This window comes from Canis lupus, chromosome 10 (assembly GCF_003254725.2).
Source record: "Canis lupus dingo isolate Sandy chromosome 10, ASM325472v2, whole genome shotgun sequence".
NCBI classification, from domain to species: domain Eukaryota; kingdom Metazoa; phylum Chordata; class Mammalia; order Carnivora; family Canidae; genus Canis; species Canis lupus.
Genome location: NC_064252.1, coordinates 60,486,455 through 60,510,427, shown reverse-complemented (window position 1 = coordinate 60,510,427; position 23,973 = coordinate 60,486,455). Strand labels below are relative to the sequence as shown.

General features: G+C 43.3%; 1 long non-coding RNA gene across 7 annotated transcripts in view; it reads left to right on the top strand.

Moving 5' to 3' along the window:
- The window catches only part of LOC112672783 (uncharacterized), a 161,254-nt gene that overhangs the window by 109,017 nt on the left and 28,264 nt on the right, over positions 1-23,973 (top strand). For all 7 annotated transcript variants that reach the window (XR_003144515.3, XR_007413629.1, XR_007413631.1 and 4 more), the window contains one exon: positions 15,191-15,282. This is a non-coding gene — a long non-coding RNA (uncharacterized LOC112672783). The remainder of the gene's footprint in view (positions 1-15,190; positions 15,283-23,973) is intronic.

Sequence of the window (23,973 nt, the reverse complement as noted above, 5' to 3'; positions counted from 1 at the left end):
TACACTCTGTCTCTTGAGCCAAATTCTACCATTTTTCCTTTGGCATTCTGTTTGTCTAAGACTGTGGTGTCATTCTCCAGCTTTCATCAGAGAGATGCAAATACTCACCAGCACCTTAATCCAATATTTATCTGATTCCTCATTTAAATCCATGAATTGCAATAGGGAGATGATGCAAACTGTCTCCACATCTGAATCCTTGCATGTGATGTGTGAACACAGTCCCAAATTCACCACCATTCTCTAACTCTGCCCTCTGCTGTGACCACCTGAGACCCAGGAACCCCACAGCACCCGTGACTTGGGACCTTGCCAGATTCTCAATCACAGGATGGGCTTTTCCACCCCAGCTTTAGTCCAGCTTCGGTCTCCTTTGTGTAAGCTCTTCCTTAGTACAGGACCCTGGCTGAACTTTCTTCTAACCGCCTGGTGCCGCCTTAATCGTCTTTCTCGACTCCACTTTGGCCTGAAATATTCCAAACCATCACTTCTGGGAATCCCAATCAGCGATTCCTCCTCACTTTTTATGTAACCGTGAAGCTACCAGTACAATTCAGACAGTGCCAATTTTATCTCCTTTCGCTCCTTTAGATTTTTCTAGTTGGACTAATTTAATCCCCTCCTCCACACCAAGCTCCCTTCTCAAATCCATATTCACAGTCTCCTCAGTGGGAGGTAAAGGGCATTAAATCCTAAAGGTTTCCTCTAAATTTCTCCATTCCTCTTTGCCAACAGGAGGAAGCTATGTTTCTTCTGGGCTTGCTAGTAATGGGATTTTTTTTTTTTTCCTTTTCCTTAACACAGTTCTATAATTAATGCATGTTTCTTTGATTCTACATTTATATTTAACACATTTTAAAAGGTACAAAATGCGTTTTAAAGATGCTTCTTGTTCCCTTGTGATTATTCGAGTACAGAGGAGCCATGTAAGGATTATGAGAGGAACTCACAGCAAGGAGGAGTGAGCTATTGACAGAGACTCCCCAGAGTAGAAGCCAAGTGAAGGGGAAGTTCATGAACTTGGAAACTCTTGCACCACCTGCTGGTAATTTAGGAAAGCAGTTAAATGCCAGCCCTGGACTGACACACTCACTGTGGCATTTGGGTGCAACCACACTCTTTGGGTATCATGTTATCATCAGAGTCGGAAGGGCTGACAGATGAAGTGCCTGTGTTTAAACTTATGGAAAACTTAGTTTTGGCATCTCACACCCCTGGAAAACTGGCTTATTTTAAAAAGAACCCTTTCTCTTCTTTCCCTCAATCCACTCCAGCCATACCTCAGCCTGGGGAAAGCTTCAGTTCTTTGGACACCTCTCTTTTCACTCTACTGCAGGATGGCTCCTTTGGCAGGTTCCTAAGTGGACTCTTTCTCTCCAAATCTTGGAGTTCTGTTCTCAAAGAATAATGCCTACTTGTTGTTGGTTGAAAGTGCCCGGAGACATCCACTATCTGCTAAGAGACTTAGAGGCCAGGGTGAGTTCTATGGCCTACAAATCATGGAAGGCGAAGCCCTGAGGAGAGCAAGGAAGAGTGCCAGTGAGAACAAGGGCTTTCCCCTGGCACCCAGGATGCCTTGAGCTTCATCCATCAGCTGTCTCAATGAACACCCAGCAGTCACTGCACTGATAAGGAAGCTACTAGAAGCTACTTGGCACGTGACCTTTGGTCATTCACTATGACCATTATTCAGCAACGCTGAGATTTCAAGAAGCCTGGTGATTTCTACAGTCATGATTCTCCCCCCATGCTACGTAAAAATCACCCGGGGAGTTACATTTGTAGATTCCTGGGTCCTGTCCCAGAGATCCAGATTTAATAGGTCCAAGCCGGGCTCTGGAATCTGCGCTTCTAACAAGGCTTCCCATGGGTTCTGAGACTCAGACCACGTGATAAGAAACACTGAGTGCAGCCAGTAGAGTAAAAGATCTCTCGTTGTTTCCATTTCCAGAAATTGTTTCTCCGATTACATCCACCGTCCTTTGATCCCATTCTCTTTATTGTAGCTGTTTTGCAAGAAAAGCAGGATTGCTGGTAGAAAAGTTAGAAAATAAAATTAAAACTAAATAATGTAAGCTAAACTCATACCCAGACAGATAACCATATTGAACTGCTTACTTTTTGGTGTGCATTCTTCCAGAATTTTTGTGTACACACACACACACACACACACACACACACACACACTTTATAGGTTGTTGTGTTCACTTATGAATATATCAGGAATGTCTTTGCATGTTGGCAAACCCATATTACCTTCAACCACATTTTAGTGGCTACTCCATTAAACAGATGTATGGTTTAGCCTGTGCCCTCGTGTTGAATATTTAGATTTTTCCCCAATAATTCTATCCTTATAAACAAACCTAAGATCAACATTTCTGTTCCTTCTAGGACCAATTTCTCATGGCAGAATTGTCAAGTCAAAAGCAATACGTTTTAAGGCTTTTGATAAATTTCCTATACACAAACTATTGCAGATATCGCTCAATGTCCCCCAAGAAATATTTCTTGATTTACCCTCCCAGCAGCAGTTTATAAGAGGGAGGAAACCCACCCTTGCCAATCCAGCTATTATAATCTTGGAAAAAAAAGGAAAGAACTATTACCCATATGCTCTGATATAAAAAATTATTTTCATTGTTTTAATGTGCAATTATTTGACTCAAAGGATGAAACTTTTTAACTACATATTTGCCAGTTAGGGTTCTTACTTTATGAACTGTTTATTCACATTCTTTGCCCACTATAGTCTTGCAATGCTTATCTTTTTCTTACAGGAAGAACTGTTCACATATTTAAGCATATTAACATTATTGGCCACATGTTTGCAGATATGTTCTCATGTATTTCTCAAAATGTCTCATCCATGTTTTTAACTGGTTTGGTTTTTGTGTCATACAGATACGATCGATTCCCAAGAGGTAACATGTATAAATTGTTTTAGAAATTTTCAGAATTCCTGCCTTTAATTTCATGTGAAAAGACCTCTCCTTCAAAAATATATAAATATTCACTTATGTGTTCTTTCAGTATTTTTATGGTTTATTTTTACATTTAGAGCTTTGATCCATCTGAAAATTTTGATATGGAAGATTAACTTTATTTTCTGTATTGTCAGTCTATTGTCCTAATAGCTACCAGCCCTCCTATTCTTTTGTGAGAAAAACGTTCTGAACAGCTGTCTAGGTTATATTCACATGCCCGGTCTGCAAGAAACAAAATCTGTCTTTTGGGGGTGCCTCTCTGGTAAGATCTCCTCTTCGGGTGATTTTGAGATTTGCCAAGTTCTATGATGTCCAGAGGAAGACACCAACCTCCCCTACCCCTTCCCACTCCTTCCCACTGTCTGCAGACTTCCTGGGTTTCCAAAGGCTGGTGTATCTCAGATAAACCCACAAGTAAAGGAGAAGATAACCTAAACCAGTCAGTATGGTTTGATGTCCCCAGGTGGTCCAGCTCCCTTCCACTCGCTCCCAGCTTTGCCAGGCTCCCAGCTGCAACACGAGTGAGTGAAATGGGCACAGTGTGAGAGCAGATGTTTACTTTGACCCTGGCTTTGCCACCGTGTGGCCACACATCTCTCTGAGTCATCTGTAAAATGAGTAGGTATTAGTCCGCTTGGGCTGCCGGAACAACACACCACCAACTGGAGGCCTTATCAGAGGCTTACCTTCCCACAGTTTTGGAGGCCAGAAGTCCATGGTCACACTCCCGGCAGAGTTGGCTTCTGGTGAGGCCTGCCTTTCTGAAGGGCAGACAGTCACCTCCTTGCTGCGTCCTCATGTTATTTTCTTTGTGCACCTGCATGGAGAGAAATTGCTGGTGCCTCTTCCTCTTCTTATGAGGACATCGGTCCTGTTGGATCAGTCTCACCCTTACGACCTTGTTTAACCTTATTCACCCTCTTTAGAGCCCCCATCTCCAAATACAGTCATCTTAGGGTTAAGACTTCCACCTGTGAATTTTAGAGGGACAAAATTCAGTCCATAATGTTGTGGATGTCTCGATCTCATGCAGATGTAAACATTTTCAAAATAGTTTCAAATAAGTGTCAGAGGCTTCAGGAGATGGAGTCTAAGAATGCAAATTGCATCTCTACTCAAGTCAGCCAGTCTGTTGTTAGCATGTCAAGTATGCCCAGGGCTGTGCTGGAAGTCTCTGGGTGTTCAAAAGAAGCATGCAGCACCGTCCCTACACCCTTAACGGCACTGTCTCTCCGTGTGGGGAGGTGAAACCAACCTTTCCAATAATGAGAATAGCACAAAACCCAATATGATGAAGGGCAAGATGGGGCCTCAAATTATACACCTATGCACTAGGCAATCAGATAAGAGATGTATCTTAGGAGTTCAAATCCTGGAGGTATGGTGAGCCCCCGGCTTGTCCCCTGGGACTTCCCATATTCAGAGGCAAAGCGGAATGTTGCGTCACCTTTTCCCTGAGGAAACTCCCTTGTTGGAGTGCTGGTTTGTTCTGAATGGAGGCAGGTATTCCTTGGTGTGAGCTGGCAAATCATTTAGTTTGTGCATGGACAACGAAGCCCAGCAGAGTGTCACCCAGGCACAGGTAGGCACGCTCTCTACAGGAGTCATTGGATGGTTGGACCAAAGGAAGAGAGGAAAGAGCATCAGCATTTTCCTTTCTGAAAATGGTCTCTGTTTTCGAAGATGGAGGTCCCAGGGGGCTGAGAGGGCAGCTTCTGGTTGGTCTGAACCAGTGACCGTCACCAGGGCTCTCCCTCCTGCAGAGAAGCAAGAAGGTGAATATTTAGGGACACAAGTGTCAGCCCCTCCAAAGACCAGAAGTGGTGCCAGTGTTTTAAACGCAGATAACCCCAAACACCAAACTGGTAAGAAGCCAGGCAACTCTGGCAGGAGCAGGGGGCGCGGGGGGCCACCGCCGAGGGCCCACCCCAGCAGGGCACACGGTCAATCTTGCCCTCTTCCCCTTACAAGAGCCCCTCCTCTCCCAGCACCCCTTCCTTTGGAAAGCAGGTTGCTAAATACCTGGTCGGAAGCCCCACAAGTGGGGAGCTACCTGAAGTGGTTTAACCCACTGCAAGTGTTGTACCAATCATTCAACAATTCCCACGGCTGCTTTTGTGAGAAGCCTCTCTCTTAAGCCTCTGGTTTAAGAATTTAGAGTAATCATGTAAAAATGATACCCCTGTGCTCCATGATCCGCTGAATCTCGCTAATGCCGGATCCCAGAAGAGGGCTTATTAATGGTGAGACGCGGTGCCTCTCTCTCGGCTCATGTTTCACACGGAGCTCTCTTATGGATTCAGCTGTAAACCTCACTGCTGATAAAGGGAGCATAATGAACCTCCCTGCTCCATGCCAATGAACTGGAGGGCTGGAGGAGCTACCTGCTGCACCTGCTGGACTGGGCCCGGCCGAGAGGCGTGCTCCGTGGCTTTGGGGAATAGAGGTGCACAGCCCTCCCCTCACACCCCCGGCTCCTCTCTGCCATGGTGAAGGAGGCTGCAGGCCAAGCTCCACGTTTGGAACCAGGGAGATGTTATGGGTTTCCAGATGCTTCCATGGTAATTGTTCTTGTCAGTCTCTGGTGCGCACAGGATGAAGGGCTCCTCGTATTTGTGTGATTGCAATGAAAATCAATCGGGGGACAGCCCCGGTGGCCCAGCGGTTTGGCGCCGTCTTCAACCCAGGGTGTGACTCTGGAGACCTAGGATCGAGGCCCACGTCGGGCTCCCTGCATGGAGCCTGCTTCTCCCTCTGCCTGTGTCTCTGCCTCTCTCTGTGTCTCTCATGAATAAAAAAATAAAAAAAAAAAAACTCTTAAAAAAAAAAAAGAAAAGAAAAGAAAATTAATCGGGCCTGGGAAGCCCTGGACCCCGTGCACCAGATCATCGGTGCCACGACATCTGGGGACGCAGGACTTCTCCTGCTTTGTTCTGATGGTGACCACCAGGCCAGTGCTTCCTCTAATAGCGATCTGTGAGGGGCCTCGAGCGTGACACAGTTGTGTGTCTGGCTACCCCTCCCCCCACCAAAGTCGGCAAGGGAAAAGGCAGCCCCTGTCTTCCACGAGAAACCCTTTCTAGAACCCAGCTCGGAGACCGGTTGGCCCTCAGGACCACGAAGCCCATTTCCCAATGTAGAAGTTCACACCTGAACCAGCCTGACTCTGTCTCAAGCCTTAGCGTTGCCCAAACCCTCACCCCCATATCTCATCTGCCCGTCAAACAGGCAAGAGGCCGAAGAGAATCTTGTTCTAGGGATGACAAAACCGAGGGGCACAGATGCTCGGCCCCTTGCGGGAGCCACGCAGGACTCCAGTGGTGGAAGTCGGGCAAGACTCGGGGACCAGCAGGCTTCCAGCAAAGGCCCCTCCCGACCTGCCATTTCTCCCCAGCTGGGGGTTACTCACTACCTTAGCAGATTGTGTACCCAAAACTGAAAACCACAACACCACCACCTGCCTTTCCGCAGAGATTAATGATCGGACCAGATAGTTCCGAAGCCAGACGTTTTTCTCTGATTTATCTAACGGGACTGGGCGACCGGCGGACGTCAGCTGGTAGGCCCGAGTGCCCAGGCAGACCGACCCTGGGCACCTTTTACACCTGCTCACAGGAGCCCGGCTCGGGCCTCGGTTACTCTGGGGCACAGCCAAGGGCTCTATCTCTGCAGATGCCACCTCCGTGCAATCGGCCATCCTGGAAGAATGTTCTGGTGCCAATGACAGCTCGTTCCAATCACCAGCGGGGGCAACAGCATCCTCAGGAAAGGTGCCCTTTTGTGTGGAGCGAGGAGGATACACCCAGGAGAACCGAGCTCTCAGTTCCGAAGGAATCACCAGGACCCTTTGCTTTTCAAACCAGCCCTCCCAGCAGTGCGATGTCTCTGGAAAGATACACAGACACCGATCCGTAAATACTCGCAGGTGACGTTCATCGCTACTTTGCCATGAAAACCCCACTGTCAGCGGCCCCCCGCACACGACTACTCCTGCCTCCTCTGAACTGATACTGCCGTTTTAAATTTACTTTTCACTTACTTAACCTTACAACAGAAAAAAAAGCACCTCATTTTACTCACTGCTTATTGAAGAAAGGATTAGTATTATTTTCCTTCCTCCAGTGAACTTTCTTGCACTTCGTCCTCAGTAGATTGCGTCTCTTTGTGTTCCTCTGCCAAGATGTCACCGTGGAGCAAATCGCAGGTCCTAATGCTGCCCTGCTCATGCAGAGAGAACTTTTTATTCAGAATTGCTTAAGTCACCTCAATGGGAGGAATGGGTAGGAATGAGAATTTACCCCCAACTCGAATTAAAATAGCTTCCAAGCACTTCCTAGAGCAGGGACAAAGATGAAAGGGGCCCCCAAATTATGGGCGTATTGGAAATAATAAGGCAAGGGTGTCCTTTGAAATCGACTCAGCCACATTTGTTTGCCTTGAAGTCAGATCATCTTAACCAAGGACGTTGGGTAGCAGAACAAATGGTTAATGATTGTGGAAGGAACCTGGCCAATTGGCTTTTCTTCCTTTCTCTTTCTTTTACTTATCTTTTTATATTATTATTTTTTTTTAACTTTGGCTAGAATGCCCAGTAGGAGTGCAGACTGGAAGATCGGCTGTCTTTTGAACTGGAGACATCACAGGAAACTGGGGAGGCTCCAAATTGCTAACCTGAGGCCGGAGCAAAAACTTTTTCTCGTGGAAGGGACTGCTTCTTTTTTTTTTTTTTTTTTCCTCCCCTTCATCGAATGGCATCCCCAGTCCTGCCGGATTGCAACTGTCTTTGTTCCCTCAGCCAAGCCTTATAGCTGGCTCACACTCTGCCACACTCGTAACCTCACACTAGAAAGGAGATTACAAAGCGGGGCAAACACCCTAGAGGGCTCCCCTTTATCAGAACCTTCCCTGTCAGTTGGGCTCCTCATTTCCCGAGCCCTCGTCTGATTATTAGTGTACTGACGGAATAAAAATAACCTCATATTCCTACATGAATCATAAATAAAACCCTTTTATTTCATCAAAGAGGTTGGCAGGTTTATAGTCCTTTGCAATGCAGGCACGATGTGAATGACATACCTTTAATTTTGCTGACAATCTCATTGGGGTTCGAATGCAAAAAAAAAAAAAAGTGGAAAGTGGGTGAGTCGGAAGACGGTTGCGCGGGGCGATTTTTGGTGAGGATAAATATTTCACCTTGCCACTGTAATCAGAGAACCAACTGATCTTGGTAATGAACTCTTCAATTACAGCCCACTCTGACTCCTCACAACTGCCCGAGCAACACCACCAGCCAGAGTGATTATTGCTGACGTTACAGATGGGAGCAACCTGCAGAGAAAGAGCGAAGCCAAGGCCCGGGGGTGTGGGGGCAAGATGTAGGAAAGGAGGAAGGGGCACCAGGGTGGGAAAAGAAAGCCACTCAAAGGTAACAGCAGTGGGTCGTCCACTAAGGAAATGATGAGATGCTGGGCAATGGGAAGAGTGTATTTCTCCTGCCCTCGCTCCTGTCTGTTCCCCTCCCTTACCTAAACCATCTTGATGATTCCATGAACGCTCCACGTTTTCACGGATCCAGGCGTGAGCTCTCCAAGTCAGAGAACCCAGCGAGGCAAGACTCCCTAGTCCCCATACCCGGTTCCTCTGCCTTTGGTTTCTGCTGTGTGTGACTTCGGATCGCGTGAAGTCTTCTCTCGTCCAGGATGAGAAGTGTGCCCAGCGACGTTCTCCCTGCTGACGTTCATACAGGTGAGTCTAAATTGCACCTGGAACTCTAAATTCCATTTAGAGGAGGGAAGAATCAAAGAAGAGAAAGAATCACAAGATGCCGGGTTCCTAAATGACGGACCTTAATTTTTTCCAGAGCCTCCACCAAGCTTTGGAGATCAGGGTTTTAAGAAGGAAATAGGAAGAGGGGGCGAAAAAAAAAGGAAGATCTTTCAGAGTTTATTGCTGGAAAAGAAAGGATGCCTCGCTCTGTGACAAGTGCCTTCTGGTGAGTCAGTCCCAAAGACAGGCTGAGAACTTTCAGTCCTAAAGGATGAGCTTTTATACAGGCTGGCTTTGGGCTCCCAACTTAGTTCGTGCTTTGCTTTCACCACCAAATCTAGATTTTCCTTCACTATTTGAGAAACTTTCTCAAGAGGAATTGTTACTACCAGTGATCTGCAGGCTTCTTTCTGTATTAAAAAAAAAGAAAGAAAAAGAAAAAAAGGCCAAACATTGCAAGACACGAGCCTTTCTCTAAGGCAGCTGAGTAAGACAGAAGAAGTGAAATGAACCATGATAAAAAGAATACTTTCCTCTCCTCGACTGAACTACAACTGTCTTGAAGACAAGAACTATGTTTTATTCTAATTGCAGACTTTCCACGGAGCCTAAAGTGTGCAAGTCTCCAGTTTTCAACATAAGCAGCCGGACGAGTGTTACTTAAGGAGCCATAGGAAACCAAGGGGCTCTGGTTCTTCCAGAGTTCTGAGACTCCACCTCATATACCCAGTCAGTCCACGAGTCTTCAGATCATCCTGAGCGGGGGTGGGTTTTTTTATTTCATGGAAGCCCTTCATTGTTTGGAGCTTTTCCCAACATTTTTTACTGTGATAACACAAAATCCGCCATCCTAACAATTTTGAAGTGCAAGGTTAGTTCAGTGGGATCAAATACATTCAGGATGTTGTGCAGCCATCACCACCATCCATCTCCCTAATGTTTTTCATCTTCTAAAACTGAAATTCTCCGTATGTTAAATAATAATGCCCCATTTCCCCCTCCACCCAGGACCTGTTTTCTGTCTCCATGATTTTAACTACTTGAGGCGCCTCATAGAAGAGTGGAAACATAGAGATTTGTCTTTTTGTGACCAGCCTATTTCACTTAGTACGTCTTCAGAGTTCATCCATGCTGTAGCATGGGTCAGAATTTCCTTCATTTTAAGAGTGAACAATATGTATGTGTATACATTTTGCTTATCCATTTACTCGTTGATGGATGCTGGGCTGCTTCCGCATTTTAGCTATTGCGAATAACGCTATTATGAACATAGGTGTACAAACACCTCTTCAAGACCCTGCTTTCAAGTCTTGGGGCCCATTACTGGGTCATGTGGTACTTCTACTTTCAGTTTTGTGAGGAACTGCCATACTTTCCTCCACAGCATCTGTATCATTTTACATTCCCATCTCCAGCACAGAAGGGTTCCAAACTCTCCATGTCCTTGCCAACACTTGTCATTTTTCTATATTTTTGATACTAGCCCTTCTCATGTGAGTTAAGTAGTGTCCCATGGTGGTTTTGATGTGCATTGTCCTAATGGCTGGTGATACTGAGGAACTTTTCGTGTGCATACTGGCCATGTGTATATCTTCTTTGGAGAAATGTCTATTTGAGTCCTTTGGTCATTTTTGAATTGAGTTGTCTTTGTGTTGAGTTTTAGGGATTCCCTATATATTCTGGATATTAATCTTTATCAGATATATGGGTGCAAATATTTTCTTCCATTCTGTGGGTTTCCTTTTTACTCTGTCGGCAGTGTGTTTTGATGCAAAAATGTTTAAATTTTCATGCAGTCCGTCTGTTTTTTTGGTTGCTACCTGTGCCTTTGGTGTCATATCCAAGAAATCATTACCAAATCCAATGTCATGAAGGTTTTGTCCTTTATTTTCTTCTAAGAGTTTTATAGTCTTTGGTCTTACATTCTGGTCTTTGATCCATTTTGAGTTAATTTTTTAAAAGAGTTTATGAATATATCTGACAGAGAGAGTGAGAAAGTACAAGCAGGAGGAGTGGCAGGCAGAGAGAAAAGGAAAAGAAGACTCCCTGCTGAGCAGGGAGCTCAACTGGCTAGATCCCAGGATCCCTAAGATCATGACCTGAGCTAAAGGCAAATGCTTAACTGACTGAGCCACCCAGGCTCCACATTTTGAGTTAATTTTTGTATATGCTATTAGGTAAGGGTCCAACTTCATTCTTTTGCATATGGATATCCAGTTTTTACAGCATCATTTGTTGAAAATACTATTGTTTCCCCATTGAATGTCATTGGCATCTTTGGGTCCTTTGATTTCAAGACATGCCTATATATACTTGTGATTTGGAAAATAATCTTAATAGGGAGGTACTATTTTACACATGAGGACAGTGTGATTCAAAGAGGTAAAATATCCTGCCAAACATGGTACAGAGGATCTTTCTTAATCAGCATCCCAATTCCCAAGAAGAGAGGCTTTATACCGAGGATAAATGATATGGTTGGGAGGCCTATTCCACACATCTGAGTTTTAACAATGAAATGGACAGTAAAGACACTAATTATACTTCTAGGCAAAGGATTACATGGTATCCCATAGGAGGACAAGACACCTGTAAGTAATGGTGACAATGCACTGCTTTTATTTCTCTAGGTGAACACACAGATGCTTACACTGTGCTCAAAGAAACTTGGCCTGTGATAGATTTCCAGGATCTGTCACAGCTGCCATGGGCTCACGTACAGGACCCTCAGGCTATGTGAGAAAGTGTCAGATGGGCTCAGGGAGGGTATGCCCAGCCTCAGACCACCTGGGAAACAGGGTAATCTCACAAACTACCATAAGAGTGGAGAAAGAAGTAATTTCAAGGCTTTCTTTCCAGCAACAGGCATTTAATCAGGGCCTGCTATTCCCAGCATTTAAGGCCATGAAAGGAATAAAACATTAATTTAAAAATATTATCTAACCTCCAATGCAAAGATGTGTATATCTTGTGATCAAACAAATGAAATGCAGAGTAAGTGCATAAGGAAGAACAGCTGGAGATGGAGCCCAAGCTAGGGACCCAAAGGACCAACATAAAGCAGGTCTTACTTTGACAACCATATCTATTGGGCAAATACCTAAGCACCTTCACTGTTCACCAGGCACCGTACCAGATGTTTCAGGTCTGTATGTACCACTACTCCTCATAAGAACACTGTGGAAAAGGTGCATTGGTCAGAACCCGAGCAGGAAAAGGTAACCTTCTATACAAGTATAACAGAGAGGATTTAAGATGGAGAATTGGTAACACAAAGAATATAACATAGTAAGTTGATAACACAAGTGATGCAAGGGCTGAGATGAACGAGATGGTGAGACACCTTCCTACTGACCGGAAAAGGAAGAAGATAGAGTTGCCAGAGCTCAGAGGGAATCACAACCACAGAGGAGACACAGCTACTTCTCGAATGCCAACCAGGCCAGCGAGACTGTGGGGAAAAATACCCAGGTAACGCTCCTTCTCCTGCCCTCCGTTCTCCCACTGGTGCCTCCCATTGACCAAGAAGCAGATGAAGGCAGTTGTGGCATCAGCCTCTTGCAATGCAGAGCAGAGCAAAGTCAGAAAATAGGTCTGAAAACAAAGCGCCCAAGACCAGACACAGAAGGTGTTATGATGCCCTTTCTATAAATATAGATACTGAAGTCCAGTGGGGCTGTGGTTTACCCAGTGGGTAACTGCAGGATAAACGCTAGTATTCAGGCTAGACTTTAGTGTTCACCAGGCCCTGTACTAGATGCTTCATGTCCATAATCATCCCTAATGACAACACCACTGTGAGAAGTCCCAGCAGTCTACACCTTTCCATGATACTGTTGTTTCCCTGGGTGCTGGACTGGGGAGCAAGAAGAAACTTGTTCCCATCTCAGTGACCTGGGAGGCTCCTGGTTTGTAGAGTCAGACTGCACCCCTGGCTTGTTCAAACCTGCCCAGGGATAAGACATTGATTTCTGAAATCAGCAGACTGTGTTAGAGGGCAGCAACCTAAGGGTGTTTTCCTGAGGGCCCTGGGATTAAGACTTCTGCAACTCATTTTCCTCCCCTGAGTGTTTCTCGTGTACTCTCAGCTTTGACTTCAGAGTCTGGCCTGGCCTCTATTTACACTCTGAAGCCTGCAGAGCACAGAGTATGGCACCCATTAGATTTAATAAATTAATGAATGCTGGTTCAAATTGGTAAATGCCACGTTCCCCGACATTGATAATAACCGTCCTCCGTGGACAACATGAATATTATCTTGTGCTCTGGCTTCAGCAGCTCCTGCCCACCCCACCCCATGTTAAACATGTCAGTGTCCAAGTTCTACTCCTGGCTCTTGGGATGATAAATCGTTTCCAAATCATGATACCCAGACAAATGCGTCTGCCGGGCTAGATCCTTGAAGTCTGTCTAAAATCAGCCGCTTCTCCTCTCCATAGAGCCTTACACTACCCCTTTGATTTAAGTTCGCACCAGGTAGTAACTGCTTGTTGATGGGTTGCTGATGAGCAGAGTGTCCCCATTGTTCCATGCAGGAGCCTCTTCTTTCAAAGCTTACATGCACTCCCTGAAAATATTGCTTTTATGCATATAATGAATTTACTAAGAACTGTGTCTCTATTTGAGAGAGACAGAAAGAAAAAGAAATGGAAAGGAAGAGAAAAAAAGCTGATGAAACCATAGAGAAAGACAAAATCAACTCTATTGAATTCTAGATTGCCATCTTGTCAGGATTTTTGCAAGATTCTTCTGCCACTCTTTTAATTTTCATTACTTTCTCTTTTCCTTGAATAAGCATAGAAACAGGTTCTAATTTTACCAGAGGCTTTTCATCAAATCAGACTTTTTATTCTCCCTAGGTTATCCTAGTCACAAAACATCTCTCTTTTCAAAGCTTGCATAATATTAGCTAACTCTAGTGGAATACAGTTCTTGAACCCACACAGTGAAGATTCAAACATCACTCTTTAACCTGACTCCAGTTCTTTATCCTCACAGAGACTGACATTCTTAGTCACCAGAATCTTCACAGAACCTCTTGACTTTTACGAAAAATTTCCTTGATCACTGGCTCTGCAGACGTGAACTTTTTGAACGTAAAGCAAGTCACATCCGTCTTTCAGTGTTTCGAGAAACGTCAGATGCTTGACACTCCTATTCTCATCTCGTATGATGAAGACTACCCTATATCCAACGGCGGCTCATCTCCAGTAGGATTTACCACCCCTTCTGTCCCTCACATGACTGCATTTACAGGTCACCACTTCTCATCGGGGCCACTTGGGGTGGCCCGACTTTATTGGAGCAAAACAGTGGAAGGGTTTTGTGGAGGATCAACTCCCAAAGAGCTGTTCACTGTAAATTCACAGCCCTGTGAATGCAGTTGCAGGGTCAGCCTCTTGCAAAAGGAGGAAGATGTGGACCAGCAGCCTAACCCCAAATCAGATGGTGAGGAGGAAGGAGCTAGCACACACAGTTTGAGGCCTCTCCTTTCTCACCGACAGGAGTGGTTTCTAAGACCTCCTTTCTCCCACCCTGGACAAATCTGCTTTGTTACACTTCCCTTAGGAAGGAAAACGGGTGTGCATTTCTGAAATGAAAACAGATGTGTACCTCTGCAGACTCTAAATGTCCCATGACATTTGGAGTTCATAGTTGGCTTCGACTCTGTTGCTGTGGTCTATTTTAATACTGAGGTTACAGAGCACCCTTAGAAGGAAGACTGTGATTAGTACACACCATGAAGGATTTGCACTATGTTAACTGCTGGTGAGCTCTAAAGAGGTCCGGCACGTAATCCTTTCTATCAAAGAGTTTATATTATAATATCGCAGTGGAAACTGATTGCAGCTGCCATCTGCAAGACCTGAACTCTAGTCCAGCTCAGAGGCTAACTAGCCGTGTGGCTCTAGGGCCTTCAGGAATTTATCTTCTCTCCACCTCGGTTTTCTCATCTGAAAATGGGATACTGACTCGTGAGATTTTTGCCAGATTTTTCTAGTGAAAGTAAGGCATTTCTCACAATGACTGATATGTATTGAGTCCTCGATAAATATTTGGGAAGATTTGACACATACCCATAAAAGAGTATTTCCTGACCAGGTCTGCTAAGCCGAGGGCCATATTAGGGTAGGGGTAGAGCTTATAAAGCCTTTGAGGGTTCCCGAGTGGAAGGTAGATGTGATTAACCAGAGCAATGAAGAAAGAGTTCAAGAGGCTGAGGTGGAGCCTTGTCAAGAGGAGGGATCGGGAAAACTAGATGTAAAGGAGGCCAGAGGCAAGGTCAAATATGAAACTGTGAGGATGTCAGGTGAATATGGGCAACAGTGAGGAAATGAATGACCTGACTGGGTGGAAAGCAAGCAAGAAGAGGACGAGTGAACACGAGACTAGAGAGCTAATAGGGGTCAGACTAAGATTTTTTTTTTTTTTTTCAGGTAGAAGAGACACTTCAAGGTTTTGGCACAAGGTGGATGCTTAACTGATGACAGGAGAAATGCAGAAATTAGGAGAGCCTGGAGATGGACAGGTAGGGGGATACCAGGGGGAGGGGCAGGATGTTATACAAATGATGGGACAGGAGACAGAAGAGAAGGCGAGTGTATTTCCAGGTATGTGACTCTCAGAAAGAATGTGTGAACCTTAGGCCACGAACAGCTGGGGGGGGGGGGAAAGGAAGGCCTCACAGTGGGTTCTGACCCTTGGCTTTTTGCATAACAGGGAAATGGTAGTCACCCTACCACAAATAAGGAAGTCAAGGGGAAGAGCTGACTTTGGAAAGGGAAGGCTGAACAGAAAAACAGATGGTTCATTGCCCACAATTCACTTCCAGGTGTCCCTTAAGGGTCTGGAATGAAGTGAGAACATAGTTTCAGTGAATTCCAACTGGGTTATATAACATATTTTGAATATGAAACAAAATGTAGCATCTTTTCTACTCATGGCAAGGAGGGCTTTTTGCCAAGCAGTGCTGGAACAGCACATCTATTTTGTTGGGCTGAGTCACTGTGCCTTCAGAAACGGTTCTAATCTCAGCTCTGTATGATGGCTGTGGGAAAGTTTACTTCCAGTTTTTTTTTTTTTCCTGAATCTTAGACTTTTTTTTTTTCTCTAAAAAGAATATAATGACATCAACTTGTCCTCCACTGCCACCGTAACACATTTTTGAGAGAAGTTCTTCTATGTGCTGAGAACACGTTCAGGGATCCTCTTCCGGTTGCCCCTGCCTGATTGTGCCCAGAGTGCCGATGCCTCTGCGGCCAGAGGTGTCACCGGGCAGGGCAGGTGGGTCCATGTGTCTGTCTTCCTGAGGAGGAGATGAGCGCTCACAGGCTGAAGCCATACTTCTCCGTCTCAATAAGCCTCGTGTCAAGCTCATAGAAAGAATTAAGTAATGAGTGGCAGGTGTATTTCATTTGGTGTCAGAGGGGGACCCCTTTAGTTACAAAGCTGGCTTCTCTGATGGGCCCAGCCCCTTTCTGAGACAAATGCAAGGCAAGAGGAAATGGTTGCCTCCTCCTCATACTTTCCATTTTCTTAATTGTGATTATGGTAACTTCTTGGTGAATGAAAGGATGTAACACTTACGAATTTCAGTTACAGCACTTAGGACTTCCACTGCCGGTCAGGTCAAGAATTAGGCTTGAGCTAAAGAAGTACTCAGTTAAGTGATGATGCCGTCAGAAGCACAAGTCAACATGCTTAGAACGTCCTGGCATTTAATGCATCACATATCTTCTCCCAGTAGCATTTGCATCTGCATGACATGGACATATGGGCATTTGGGGAAAAACCAAATATATCTTTGCCAAGTGGCTGTTTAAGTTTGTTGGAATATAATGACATGTGCACTTGTGCAGAGTGGGAATGAGTGGGAAGAAGAGGAATGGACGAGTCGAAAAAACATTTCTTGGTCATACATTTTGAAAGCCACTTACAAGACTGAGGAGTGGCATTTTTATACGCCACCACGTTTCTTGTTTTTGTTCCGGACTGGTCTTCGACAATGAATCGGTACACAGTTAGCTCTTAGCTTCCTCAACTTTCATTACTTCGTTTTTCTATTTGTAAGGCAAGTGCTTAGGATGGTCTGGGAATTTTGAATATAGGGTAAAGGAAATTAATAATAACGAAACTATTTTGCTGCTTTCTTTGTTAATGGATAATGATTGAGAGCAAGACAATTTGCAAATTGGCAAAAAAAAAAAACAAACACCAATAAGATAAAAAAAACACCAATAAGGATAAGAACCGCATCATAAACTGGCTAAAACATCTCAAAATTCCCAAGGCTTGTGGGTAGAAGCAGCTTATAAAACTCAAGCTTATGATCTCTTATTAGTTCTGGTTTATGTTTTAACTACAAATACAAATATGTTAATTAGAGAAATTATGATGAGACTTGCAGAAATACCCAGCAACAATAAAATCCTTTGGCATCATTTTATGACTTCATTATATTGGCGCTATTTTCAAAATTCAAGCTGGTTCTTGTGTACCTACTCCATATCAGCATAGAGAGTTTCTCCACAAGCAAACTTGTATATGAAATCCCACCGTAGCTGGGAAATCCTCTGGTAACTGGGGTGTTCACTGGGAGAGGGGCTGCAAGACCATTGAAACCTACCCCCACCTTGATAATAAAGTATGTTAACCCATTGGCAAGTTGGAGATTGTATGATGTGTCAGGGGAAGAATAAGCAATAAACAGTTTAGGTAATTTCCACGTGGCCTAGGATCTTATACTGAGAACTGAGTGCAGTCATTTATTTAATCCATTTTTGTGGATATCCTGCTCTGGATCTGGCCCTGTGTTGTATGTTATGGTGTAGTGATGGACTCACAGCATAAAAGGCAGGAAAACATGCGTGTAGCTCATATGTAATTAACGGTGGCGCACACGGTATAGTGTCATTGCCTTACGACTGAGTGTCCGAATTGCTGTTTGGATCCATAGTTACATTAGTAAAGTTTCAGCAGGGGACACAGAAAATCGGCAGAATGTTTTTAGGTGGAAAGAATTTAATGCAGGAAATTGGGTGCTTAAAAAATGGCAAAGCAATTACAGTTCGGTGTCTAGGCTGAGCATTCAGGAGTGTCCCCCCGCCCCCGAATGATGTGTGTCCTGCAGAGGAGCTATGTCCTATCAGGCTGCCACTAAGCTAGAAACGGGACTGGAATTAAGGAGCTGCTCTTGCCACTGTCACCGCCCCACGTGCCCGCCAATATTCAGGAAACTGGAAAATTGACAAGCAATGCCACCATTGATGAGTCTCGTGTTTTCAGGGCCTTATGTCCCTACAAAAACAGCTTTAGGGGCCAGAAGATGGTCTCCACCTCATTGTCTCCTTCCAAGTCTTACCAGTACAAACATAACTGGACTTAATTCATAGTGAACTGTTGTAGCCACAGGGGAAACTGAGAATATCGTTTCTTCAAATAGAAGAAAGGGAAAATGAAGTCTGAATGGGCCAATCCTCTGAATCCTCCAGAGAACTGGAAACCAGCCACTATGTGTGCTTCTGTGCTCAGAAAAGTCATAGAAACTTTAACTGTAACACTTGAACTAACTTCATAGTGACAGGAGCAGCAGGCAACGTCTGATTTAGGCCTAGAAGGGTGGGTGGAGGATTTATGGATGAAGATGTCCTGGGGTAGAACAGGGTGGATAAATCAGGAGGGAGAATTATCACCCCAAGCACGGGGTTGTGAAAGAAAAGAACACATTTGGGATTGGGGTGGCCACTTCTGGTGCCAGGTTCAGGCCTGAGAAGGGCGGTATAAGGCATTAGAGGTGATAGCGTTCAGGGGCTCAGGACCTCCCTCGCAAATGTCACATCCCCAAGAGAGTTAGGGGGACAAAGAATAGAATGGCCATCTCTCTACTACTGTGGAGAACTGCTTCTCCTTTGAGCCCCAGCTCAAGGCTTTGCTAATCCAAATTTTCCCAATGTCTCTTGCCAAGTTGGTCTTCTCTGGCCTCCAGACTCATAGCATTGGCTCGGTGCCAAAGCACACCTTCCTCACTTTGCTCCGTGGTTGGTGGTTGCATAGCAAACAGATGCTTCCCACAATGTTTAGTGTCCCTCACTTCCCCTAAAAGGAAGGCAATGTGCTTTCCATTCTTCTGTCTCCGTTCAACGGGCTTGAGCTTCCTCAGCCAATGGGGTTTCCAACACAACCATCATGCCTGTGCCTTAAAAATAGAATTTTGTATTCTTCCAATTTCTTTTTCCCTTCCCCCCAGTGTCTGTGTGCCTCTGTTTCTGACGTGGCAGGGCGCTCCAGTCTCTCTGACCCCTCTGAGTTCCCTTTGTCCGCACTACTTTCTCACTTGCTAGCCATTGTTCTTCGTGTCCATCCTTATGTTGGCCCATCAACTCCTGGCTCTCTGCAGTTCCCTTCTCCCCCCAGGTTCACAATCTCTTCCTTTGGCTCAGCTCCCACTTCTACTATATTTTTATCCTTCATCCCATTTGTCTCCTTAATTGGGGTCCCTAGTTTTGTTTGTTGTTTCTGCCTCTGCATCTGGCACCTTCTGTGCTTCCCGTTGTTTATTTCACTCTATATATGTATACCGGCTCCATTTTACTGTTTCCTCTGTGCGCTTCACTCCCCATCTCCCATTATGTACCACTCCTTTCATTCATCCCTGATGAATTACCTTTCTACTTATCCAGCCACATCCAGAAAAGCTTCTCACTCCCTTCCAGTCTCGAGGGAGACCAACAGGAGACCTCACCCTTTACCCACTTGTCTTTATCAGGGACTCAGGGCCTGATGTCAGATGCAAAGTTCCCAATGTCTACCAGCTTTATGTCCGGGTCAACTTTCCTGCTGCACTCTTCTATGAAGGTAATTCAGAATAGGAACCATTTGTTTTGAATTTTAACCCAAGAGAGTTTAACAAAAGGGCTTTAATACAGAACTGTCCTGCCTATGATATAGTTCTATGGCTTGCCAGCTGCTTCTAGAGAAGCCTTCAAAGGAACAGCTCTTCCCCTTAGGCCCATGTCTGTGTCACGGACTTATAAACAGACACACACATGCACACATACAGAATGAGACTTCACTCCACCCCCACACATATGTGAATGTATGTAAGCACCCAAATACACATATAAACATGTATCTAAAGTATCTATATGCATTGCACATAATGCATGTATATTTGTGTACATATGTATATGTAATACGTGTGTGCATTATAGACATAGTTTGTATATCTATATTTCATGATGTTTATATATCTATATTTCTTATAGTTGAAATTATAATCGAGTTAATCATTTAGTAAGAACTTTATAATGAGAAAAAGAAATAGTATCTGTCGAATTCATGATTTGCTATTTAGAGCATAAAGATTAAAAATGCTCTGAAATTTTTATCATGCTTTTTAAAAGATATTTAAGAAGCCTATTTCACATTATTTTTTTCTTTCTACCAACCGACTGTTTTGTTGTTGCTTTGCTTCTTTATACATTTTCTTTAATCTCAGAATATTTCTATGAAGTGAGAAGAGGGCTAGAAGGGCAGAATGGAGGCAGGTTGTATTATCTAAGTTTCAAAGTGGAGAAACTAGGGCAGGACTTGGTGAAATGCCTTGCTGAACCTGCTCTGTCAAGTAGCTCAGGAGCTGGCACCTGACCACTCCCCCCACCTCCACCTCCTCTCATGTCACTTCTCATACATATTTTTTGCTCCAGCTTAGGAATCCTCAACATTGTACATCCCGGGATCTACTTTAATCATTAATGGGATCAATCTGGAATCACAGGCCTTTATTTTTCATATTTGGCTAAACAGAAATCTGATTTCTGAAGCCAACATTATAAAAATAAATGCATTAGGTGCAGAGGATTGAATTGTCTTTTAAATGAATTCATGTTTAGACAGCAAAATAGGAGTTTGTTGAACCCCAATTATTTTCAATACCACAGATATTATATGCAGAAGGGACTTAAGAGGATTTTTAAAATTACGTATTAAATATATTTTCTATACAAATTAACATTAGCAATAATTACAAACTAATTTACTACCAAAAAACCCTCTGAATGTTAGAATTTGAGTATCGTACTTTGCTTCCCCAGATATGTAAATGTGAATTATTTATGCCCATGTTGTGAAGTATTAATGTTAAAAGACTTATTCTGGCCTGAGACATTGGAATCTCACAAGGTATTTGGAAAATTCAAGAAAAATAGAAGAAATGTAAATTATATTTGTAAACTCTACCGAAATGCGAGGGACACCACAATCTCCCCTTCCCGCTCACCTCAATTGCAGCAGAGTACCTACCCCTGGTAGAAGGTGAGAAAATGATTGAAGAGGAACCATAATTGAAAGAAAATAAAGGTCAGCTTGTAGAATTTCCAGATTGATTATAGGAAGTATCAAAGGCTCAACCAGTTGGTGATATTAAGGTAAGTCTGTAAAGTATCTTGCTTTAAAGATTTTTTTTTTTTTTTTTTTTTTTTTTTTTTTAGCCTACCTGGTCAGGGGTAAACAACTGTCCCAGCCTCGCCTTCACTCCTGTCCCTTGCTGGCCTGCTCTTAGGCATTTTGCTGTATCCACATCAGAGACTGGAATGGCTTCCCAACACCAGTCAACCCTGCTTTTCCTCAGCAAAGTTGACCCAGACCTTGCTGATCTATATTAACTGTGGAAGTTACCATAGTCAAGAAAAGCAGGGATCTCAGTTCAGCTACATTGAAAGTGCTGGTCCCTGCTGTGGTACCTTGCACTCTCAACTGTATACATTTAGCCCTCAGGTGGAGAATTATTTTGCTCCAGATTGAAAAGAAGCAGCTCTGGCCTTGGTTATTTTGGCATACAAGTCTCCAATATGACTCTGTTTTCTAAGCAGACATTAATGATTCTAAAACTAATATTCATTGTTTGAAGAGGCACAGCGGCCTTGGCATTTACTTAACCTTTTGTCTATGTATGAGACTGAGTCAGCCTAAATCCTTTTCTTAATTAATATCTTTTCTTTTTATGGTCAGCGTTATTTATTGAACAATTTGCATGTAACAATTAGAGCCGCGAGAGCTTAAGAAAACTCTTTCATCTCAGAAGTCCACCTTTCCTGATCTTTATTTCTTTTTTTAAAAGTTGTTTTGATTATACAAATCCAGGGAAAGCTTAGCTGATGTAGTAGGGAACCAAGGTACTGCACATATATCTTATGTAGGTGATCCCACCTGCTGGAGCCCAAAGGAAAAGAAGGAAAAGACTCCTTCTTTTTAAAAGAAGATGTGATTAGTGTGAGAAAAACATAGCCTCTGTGTGGATTCATTTTATTCTAAATATACTCAGAAGACTCACATTAATGTTGGCCATTGTGTGTAGAGAGGAGACATACCTCTAACTAAGTCAATATACTCAAGATATAAGGTCTTGTATTTACCATTCTTTTAAAATAACAGAGAAAAGTAAAAGTAGTAAAATGTTTTCAAAAATAATAATTTCTTCCATGACCCCAAAACACCCACAAAGTGGATGACTACTTGCTATCTTCTCTCAAATTCCTGTTCACATGAACTCATAAATTTGGCATAATTATAATCCTAGTATAGACACAGAATTTTTATATATATCATGCCCTCCATTTTTGTTGATACAGTGTGTTGAAGCTAGTATGTTAAGTAGCTGAATAATGTTCAAGGAATTAGATGCGCTCAGTCATTCCATCAATCCCATTTTGGGGTATTCTAGTCTTTACGATGTTTTGTTACTTAATATAACATTGCAATAAACGTCTTTGAAGAATATAGCTTTTTTCCTTCTTGCCATAGAATTGATTATTATGTGAAACAACATATGTACTTTCCCCCTTATGGCAAAAAATATTTCACAGTAGGTATTTTGGTTCTAGGACGTATAGTAGTAGATTGGCTTGACAACCATGCCTTTGATACATATTACCTAAATTTTTGGTGCACTGAATGGATATGTGTGAAACACAAATTTTCTTGATAAATTAGAACCAACACCCCCAAATCCAGACTTTATTGTTTCAAATCATGTTTTTCAAAAGTTTTATTCTTATTATTAGATAGCACATTGAGCAACACCAATTTTTTTAATCATTGAGGTGCTTTCAAGATTACTATTAAATCACTAAATGCCAATAATCATCCAAGACTCCAGATGAAAATGTAGGAAGTATAGGAAATGTTTCTGACGGTATATTGATCTATTTTTTTCTGACTAGTACTTAATATGAACTTATAGTGTGATTATTTCCCCCTTTCTGAGAGGAAACCAGAGGGTGCAGACTCCTTATTTGAGGGCTCTAGTGAATCAAGGTTTTTCTCTAAAAAATGTAATTCTTTCATTTCCCAACTGGCATTTCAAAGACATTTCAAGTACTCATATTACCAGATATTAAGCACTTCAGCAAGAAATTATCTAAATTTCCCAATTTGCTCCTTAAAGACTTCTTGCATATTCTTTTCACATTTGCCTGAAGAGTGCAGACTGTCTTATATACAACACTGAATTTACTCAGGTAGTAGAAACATCTCTGTGTGATACCAGTGCTCCTGAGATGCGATAGACAAGGATGCCAGTTTATCAGAGTCGTGGTAGATTTTCTGGAGGAAGTAGCTTCTAGAAAAAAGAAAGGAAATGGGTCTAATTAAAGATTAGAAATTGTTTCTATAAATATTGATTAGGAGTAACAGGTGAATGCTATTGCATGTTAATAATGCTGCAGTGAACACCCTTGAACATACCTCCTTACAGTACAAGAACATTTCTCTAAGGTAGATACCTAGAAGTCACATTGCTGGGCATAGGAAATGATGTTTCTCATCATTACCAAATTTCTCTCTAAAGCGGTTTTAACCATTTTCTTACATTGTCAAGATCCTTAGTGTTATCAGTCTTTAATTTTTACCTAAGAGTTGTAAAATACTATGTGATATTGTTTTGATTTTTGTTCTCTAGTCACCAGTGGAATGGAGCATTTTCCCCCATATGTTTATTAGCCAGTCGGGCTTCCCTTTCCACTCCTATCTTTATAGCTTTTAGAGAAGTGACATTCCCTCACTTCTGTCCCCCATGGCCTCTTCAAATATCCCAGAAGCACTGAGCCCTGCCTTCTCAGAATGCGGTCCCCAAAGGCATCACTTCTCTAGAGTTGCAAGCCAAGCAATTTAGAGTCAACTGTCAGAGTCATTGCACAACAAACCAAGTCCACTAACCTGTCAA